The sequence below is a fragment of the Benincasa hispida genome, chromosome 9, assembly GCF_009727055.1.
Source record: "Benincasa hispida cultivar B227 chromosome 9, ASM972705v1, whole genome shotgun sequence".
Classification (NCBI taxonomy): domain Eukaryota; kingdom Viridiplantae; phylum Streptophyta; class Magnoliopsida; order Cucurbitales; family Cucurbitaceae; genus Benincasa; species Benincasa hispida.
In genome coordinates, this window is record NC_052357.1 from 21,493,131 (window position 1) to 21,501,634 (window position 8,504).

General features: G+C 33.3%; 1 long non-coding RNA gene across 1 annotated transcript; it reads left to right on the plus strand.

The window, feature by feature from the left end:
• Window positions 1–630: 630 nt before the first annotated feature.
• LOC120086887 lies at window positions 631–6,394 on the plus strand. The gene is made up of 4 exons (XR_005484360.1): window positions 631–796; window positions 2,144–4,717; window positions 4,837–4,946; window positions 6,151–6,394. It is a non-coding gene; the product is annotated as an uncharacterized LOC120086887 (long non-coding RNA).
• Window positions 6,395–8,504: the final 2,110 nt, after the last annotated feature.

Sequence of the window (8,504 nt, forward strand, 5' to 3'; positions counted from 1 at the left end):
GAAGATGAGAAATATTTGAAAATAGAGGAGATGTAAGAGGGAAGAATAGGATAAGGCTTTGTAGCCTCTAACTCTATCACCTGGGGCTCCTCGAGATGAAGTTCGAGTTCATACTTAATCTCACACACTTGCTCTTGGTACGACAGGGTATATGCATCTTCTTCATCATCGGTGAATGGATAGAACTCCTAAGCAAACTAAGTCTTAGTAGTATAAACGCTGAGTAGCTCTGGTCAAATCTCCAATGTCGGAATGGAATTCGCAAGCTGAGGAACTGAGTCGTCTTAACCTTGCAGGGGGCTTGAGTCTCTAAGTGAGACTCAATAGACTTCTTGATAACTCTTAAAAAGACTTAATATTCTATCCTTAACTCTACCAAATTTTTATAATTCTTATGTATAAAATGTCTATTTTGTAGGTAAATTTATCCCGAGAAGGAAAGAAGTCACTTAGAAGGAAAACGGGCCAAATTGGAGTCAAAATGGAGCTTAGAATCACTTCAATTGAAGAAGTCAACAAAATTACAGAAATGCCATTCAGTAGGAGTGTTGTTTACCCTTTCGTTACCCTTGCTTTATGCTCGAGGGTGGAATGTGGAAAGAGCATCATTACGCTCTCGTCAGCGTAATTACACTGTCCCCTTAGCATAAAAGCAAATTTCAGCCATTTCACGCGGGAGAGTAGATTTTCTCTCAATTTTCTCAGCTTTCTGCACTTTTTCTTTCATTCTTTTCTTATCTTTGATGCATCCCGATGCAATTCCTTGATCGAATCTTGAAGGAGATGCTACATTAAGGTAAGTTAATCTAGTTTAGTTTAGGTTAGATTCTTAATTTTTTTTTGGTATGAGGTTGAATCTTCTATAATTTCTCATGTAATTTCTTGATTTTTGTAATAAATTCTTATTGAAATTTATTCTTGAATGTTGAAATAATTTCTATGTATTGGATTTTAGAATCTTTGGCCAATTTTCTTTAATTAAATTAATACTAGAATTTAAGCATATCTACGTGCTTAATTTCTTAGGGCATCAAAACTAAAAAGTGCAAATGTGTGAATTTAGGCTATTGGGATTAATCTTGTTCACAATTATGCACGATTAGTTTATTCTAGAATAATTGAATTAGTAACCTAGGCTTTTCGAACTACTAATTCATTCTTAGTCAAGATTACTTCTTCTTAATGCAATTGCACAATTAATATAGATGCCATCAAACCCAATTAGTCATGTCATATAGGATTGATTAATTATTTAATCATGAAATTGAGGTTATGCAATTCTAGACTTTTAAGTTGTATAAACTAAGTGAATAGCTAGCAAGAATCCTGATTATGTTAAATGCTTATGAGTACCAAGAAAAATTAAAGGGAAACCTAACTAGGCTAGATCATTTTAAAAATCAAGTTTCTATCTTTACGTTTATGTATTTACATTATCGTCTTTACATTCTTGCACCATTTTGTCACCTAGGCTTTTCGAACTACTAATTCATTCTTAGTCAAGATTACTTCTTCTTAATGCAATTGCACAATTAATATAGATGCCATCAAACCCAATTAGTCATGTCATATAGGATTGATTAATTATTTAATCATGAAATTGAGGTTATGCAATTCTAGACTTTTAAGTTGTATAAACTAAGTGAATAGCTAGCAAGAATCCTGATTATGTTAAATGCTTATGAGTACCAAGAAAAATTAAAAGGAAACCTAACTAGGCTAGATCATTTTAAAAATCAAGTTTCTATCTTTACGTTTATGTATTTACATTATCGTCTTTACATTCTTGCACCATTTTGTCAATTTTCACAACAAACCCCCCAGTCACAATGGAGTTCCTTAATTTTTTTAAGGCTAGTCGATGGTTCTCTGCTGACAATCTCTTTCTTGCCATCTATACTATGTGTTAGTGTAGGATTGGAGTTTTAAATTTATTTTGTCCTTGGAAGTCTGATAACGACACATATTTCCAAGTCATCAAATCGGTGTCGTTGTCGGGGTACCAAGGCAACTAGCTTTAGACAATTTTTTATTTCTATTAAAAAATAATAAAAAAAACCTTAAAAAGATTTTTCTTTATCTTTGAATCTACTTGTTTTTATCTGGCAAATGATATGAACATTTATTATGCTCTTCTTTCTAGGCAGGCAACTCAAAGAAAAGAAGGACAAGAGATAAGAAAATTAATAAACTTAGAAGTACATTATTCAAACTAATCTCTCTTGTTCAAGTTTTGGCTACAAAGCAATTGCAAAAGCTTGAGACATATCGAGTTTGTTTGCTTCAAGGTTATTCATCCGAAGCATGTCTTCAACTTTCGCGTAGTCCTGTGCGTGATACCTATTCCCATTAGAAGATGTCTAGTCCAAGCTTGATGTCGATATATTATCCTTCTGCTAGTTTAGGTAAGTCATTAGAAGAGTTGGTTATGGAGATTATTAACAACTCTTATGAGTTTTCTCAAGAAATCCATAGGCAACGAGAATCCTTGTTGCAACTACCTTTTAATCGTACCGAGCTGAGCAGTGGAGTGACTGGCATCGACCACCATGTTGAGCATCTGATTCCTCAGATTTCAGGTCAAGGTATGACGTTGGATTCCCTAATATATGAACTTGCTAACAATTCTTCTTAGTGTGAGCAGGAGTTTATTGAGTCTCACTTGGAAATTTAAACCCCCATGCTAGTTGAGGTAGATCATGTTCCTTATCTTGCGAATTCTATGCCCCCACTGGAAAGCAAATTTGAGCTTCACAAAGTCTATACTACTGAGGCCGAGTTCATTAAGGAATTTTATCCTTTGACTAGTGATGATGAAGATGTTTATCCCCGCCATACCAAGAGCAAGTGTGTGAGGTTGAGTATGAGTTAGAGCTTAATCTCAAGGAGCCTCAGGTGAAAAAGTTATAGGCTACCAAGCCTCTTCATGTTCTTCCCTTCGACATTTCCTTTATCTTTGAATATTATTCATCATTCCCTCATGAGCCCGAGTCTTTATTTTTTGCAGAGTCAGTCCACGATTCTTTTCTTTTGTTTCCTACTTTTATTAATCTAAAAATGCCAAAAGACCTATTTGGTGCCTTTTAAATGTAGGAGCTCTTGTTAGGCTTTAAAGGCTTTATCAACTGAAGAAAGAATATGGTCGAGCAAGCAACCTTAAAAATTTCTCTACCTAGAGGCAACCAGGATTTTAAATTTACTTGCTTTTCTAGTTTAGTTGTTTTCTTTTGCTTTTATAGCTTAGCTTAGTTTTTAATAATATAATAATTAAGAGAATTTTTTAATCTCTTTCTTTGAGATGATCTTGCAATGAAATGAAAAGAAGAGAAAAAAATTGCATATCATCCTGCACACGTCCAAAGATCAGGGGAGTTTTTCTATTCCCCTTTATATTTTGTCCTTGTGCTTTTCTCTGTTCTATAACATTGAGGATAATGTTTGCTTTTAAAGTTGGGGGTGTGTTTGATGCACTATTTCTTTATGCATGAATTTTGTCTATGTTTTTACTTGATGTTGAATTTTTTTTAATTTATGATGATGATATATATGCATATCTGGAACCCTTGAGCATCTAAGATCGGGTTTGTGATTTGACATACTTTATGGTTCTAATGTTTTGATAAATTTTTTGTTCAATGCAGTTAACATGAACTATGCTACAATGACTCTGCGCTGAACTTACTATGCACCGAGTTGTAGTTAATCATGCACTGATCACAAGTTTTCTTATAGTTTGTCAAGTATAAAGAAATTAAAAGTTTCTCGGTGTGAGTCGAGGTTGAACTTAGGGATTTGTAACTACGAATGTTTGCAAAGTAACATGTATGCGGCAAGGACTAAAGTAATTGTAGTAGAGTAATAAATCATGCGATTAAAGAAACTATGTGATGAAATTATATAAACAGGCGGTGAACACTTCGAGTTTAATTATGAGAAAACTTAGATAGATAACAACTTTAGGGTGTTTAAAGTAAATGTATGGAGAAACAAGGTTAGGGGGAAATCTATGCCTAGTTCCTAAGTTTAGCTTCAAGGATAATTCAGGCTCGCAACATTCGTTCATCGCACACATCTCAATGGCCAACCACATTTGTCACATCTTTATGACACATGAATGATGTTGTATTGAGCATAGGGTGTTTCTATCTCTGGAAACTCTTCTTATTTTGCTTAGTGAGATCCATAACTACTTACCCTCTCGGGCAGGTGGTTATAGTTACTTGGCTCAATGAGTGATCATAGGCAAACATTTAAATAGTCGTACACTAAGCAAATAGGATTAACTCTTAAAGACTCAACTTAGCTCATAACATTAAACTCCCCCTTACCCCATTGAGATTAGTTACTCATGATAACTGAAAAAGCGATAGTAAAGAGAGAGAAGATAATGAAAGTAGATATGGTGATATATAGATAGAAATGGACTTGTTTACAAAAATGAATAATCTCTTACTCTTAAATGCAATACAATAGTAAAAGACAAGAATATAGTAAATGAAAAGGTAGTTTTCAACAATTTCTTACTTCCAACAGATGTAATGTCAAGGCTGTTGGTGACAAAATGGTAGTATAGAATGGAGAAGACCCTCTCAAGCTCTTGCTTCAGTGAAGTTTTGATGATAAGTTAGGGTGGAGTTTGGAAGTGGAAGTTCTCATAAATACTCTCTATTTCACTCTTGGCTTGTGGTGCAAGAATCGTGCCTAAGGGTGTTCTCAGGTAAAATCTTGACTCCTTCAAACCTCTTCTTCATGGGTGTCAAGGCTCTATTTATAGAGCCATGCACCAATAATCATGGGAATTCCCGCTCTAATCAATCGCCATCTCTGACATGGTAGGTGAAAATATTAGCACTGCTATCAGGTTAACATTATGAAGTTTATGGCAGAAGATCTGCTAGAACTGCATTAGAGATTCCAAGGGATGGGATCAAATATTTGATCATCAGGTACAAGCTCGGCGCATGCTGATAAATCCTACGATCAATTGCAAAATATATACTTTGGCACAATTTAACTCATTATATGCAATCAACAGGGAATTTTTAGTGTACTTCGGCGCAAGTATATTATTTAACATGAATTCTTAGTATAATCAACACATATTTTGCTTATCTACCCTCACTATTCTAAGTAAAATGCTACAATAACTTGTATTTCTACAAGTTATCAATAAATTTTGTAAAATCTGAAAATTTTGTGATCCTTAATACTCTTTTATACTTTGATCTGAAAAAATTTTGTGACTCTAGAATTTACATTTTTGCTTCAAGTGTATGAATGTTTGATTGTTTTATTGTTTGAATGTATGAAATAAAATCAATTCATTTTGTTTTTGCTCAATCATTTCTTTCTAGTAAATGAAAAGTTGATGATGCACTTCTTTAGGTGTATGCTTTCAAGACGTTAGATATAATAAAATTTTCAAACAAGATTTTGAGCCCATTTTGTTTTTAAAAAAATTCTTGTCAATCTCATGAAAAGTTGAATGCTTTGTTTTGAGTTCATTTAAGAATCCGAGACTTCTAGAAAAAATTTATTTTTCTTGATTTTCTTTGTCACCTCAAAAGACCCACCTTTAGCCTTTAGAGTAACCAACTTGTTTTAGAAGCAAGACTAGACAAAGTGGATAAAAAAACTAGTGTGTGTGAAAAAAATATACCAGTTGCTATAAAAACAATAATAAGTCAAAATAATAGCAATTTTGCAAGTATATATAGAAAAAAAGTGTGTGTGTGCATGGGAAGAGATGAAAAGAGTTATCTTTGTCGTAACAATTTAGGACCCCACGAGAAAGGAGTGGATAGGTTCCCTGTGGTTGAATGTACAAGCTAGACCTTTAAGTAAAACAAATGTCCTTTATGTTTTGTGTGTGAGTTTTAGGCACCCTTGCCTTAGTATTGTCTCTTTTTTTAACAAGTTAATATGTCTTGGACCGATAAACGAGCCAGCGTAGGGGAAAAAGGAAATGAAAGTTAAATAAAACCTTTCTGATGTGTCTTAGAGTCTTAAATAACAAGAGTTTCACATTCTTTTCTCCATGATTTTACTTGAAAAATATCTTTTTTTTTTTTTTTTTTTTTTAAAAAAGAGTTTCAATTGATTGTTTGTAAGTTTTTGATTATCTAAGTGATTGATTACATTACTTTTCAGGACTATTAAGGCTATCCTACTAGAAGCTCAAGGACTTCGATTCCCTATGGATTTCCTGCGAAAACTCATAAAAGTTATAAGAAAGATTCATAACCAATTCCTCTAAAGATTTATCTGAGCTGGGAGAGGAAGTATGTATCAACGTCGAGACTGGGCTAAGAAACTCCCAAGGGGGATAGGTATCTTGCATAGGGTCACGTGAAACCTGATGACATGCTTCAGTTGGATAACCTTGAAGCGGACATACTCGACATGTTTCCAAATCCTGCGATTTCCTAATAGTCATAACTCAAACAAGAGATGTTAGTTCAGATAATTGATTTTTCAGATAATTGATTTCTAAGCTCACTAATTTCTTTTACCTCTTCTTCTTTCTAGTGTTTCTTGCCTCGCAAGAAGTGCATTTTAGATGAATCGGTTGTAATTTGCCATGATAAAAACAAGTAGATACAATATATATATATATATATATTGTTAGGGTTTTTAAAGTTTACAAGAAAAATTTAACGAAGGGAAATTAATTACCTCCCCAGCAACTGCGCTAATTTGGTTGAAGCGGATTTTATCGCCTAAATCTGGACTAAATAATTTTATCGTATCCACTCAAAACAATTGTAGTAGTGGTAACACAAATCGAACTCAGGAAGCCCTCAACTTTCTCAATTAAACAGCTTGTAGTCCGAGAGTAACCAAAAGGGGGTTTTGAAGTTGTTTTGTTGCAAATAAATTTAAATGCATAAAATAAAAGTGGAAAGTAAAGTGTCGAAAGTCTATGTGAGAAAGCCTAGCTTGGGTTATGATGGAATTCTCCTATTCAATGTATTTTATCATAGAATTCTCATTACCAAAATCACGTAATTTTTATACCTAACCAAATTAATTGAAAAAGCCAATTAATACGTTCAAATCAACTAATTAGTCCAATTCAAATCAATGAATAGCATGCAAATTCAATTTGATCTAATTGTATTAAGGTCTAAGGCAAAGTTAGGTTGAATATCTAATAGAAAAAAAGTCTTAACTAAATCTTCGTTGGTTCAATTCTAAGTTGGTTAGAACAATATTTATCCAAATTTATTTGCAAGCTAACCTAACTTATTGCTTCTAGGTGATTAACACAAGATTATATATTACGTATCAAATGTTAATCAAAAGCTATAATTATAAAATTTCCAAGTGTCCAATAACATAATTATAATCAATAAGCACCAAAATTGAATCTGACAATTACAATAATCTAGTTAAAAAAACTCACAAATACATCGAAATAGGGAAAATCCTACAATCCAAGCTAGAAATGAATGCCTTAGCCCATAATATTCATGAATAACATCAAGCAATCATTTTGATACATTCTTAGACTAAAAGGGAAGAAAAGATGAGAGAAATCTGTGTGGAAATCGACTGAAATCAACAGATCGGCAGAACCCCTAACTTAAGCGACAGAAATTGATAGTGTCATCGCACTAGGGTGTAGCACCACGACACTGACAGAAATCCTCATGCATCTGGAGTTCGAAGCATCATGACACCACAGGGCAGTGCCACGACGCTACATCAAAATCGGTCCTATTGGAAAGAGCGTTGGGCGTTAGTGTCGCTCTATTGTGAACTGCGCCTCCAAGTTCATTTTGATCAGTTTAGCATTTTCTTTCCCCGTTGTTGCATTTAAGCTCTGGTTTGATTGGTTTTAACTCCATTTCGACACTAACTTCTCGTTTTATCTCTTAGGTGCTCGAAACCTATAAAACAGCGAAATAAACACATAAAATCCAAGAAAAACCCAAATTAAGCAGAGCTAAATATTGGTGCTATCAGTTACAAAATTAGAGAATTTGAAATATATTTTCTAGACCATTCGAGTTCTCGAGGTGACAATCGAGGCGAACTTGGAGGATTCAAGAGATCATGGAAGTCTTTGAAAGAGTTCTTCTTTAGTTCCTTTTTTTTGTTTGATACTTTTGCTTGGAATTAGGTATGAGAATATATTGTTGCAAGCTATGAGTTGTTAGTTTTAGAGTATTGATGACGTTGTTATGAACTTAGGTTAAATTTAGTCTTTTCATAGATGTTTATTAAACTTATTGCTTTTTAATGATATTGTGCTTTATTCTTATTGATTGGGCATCAATGATTGTTAGATTGGATGTTTAATTGAGAGATTGAATCTTAATCAGATTTACATCATCAAATCATTATTAATCTTTCATGAAAATTATTAGGTTAATAGTGAAAGTTGTTGATGACAAATCTTAATTCGTTGTTTCTTAATTTGATTTCAAGAAATTAGTTATCATTTAAGTTGCATGAGAATAAGTTATTTTTTAGAGGAAGTAATCTTAAGTTAAGTTTCT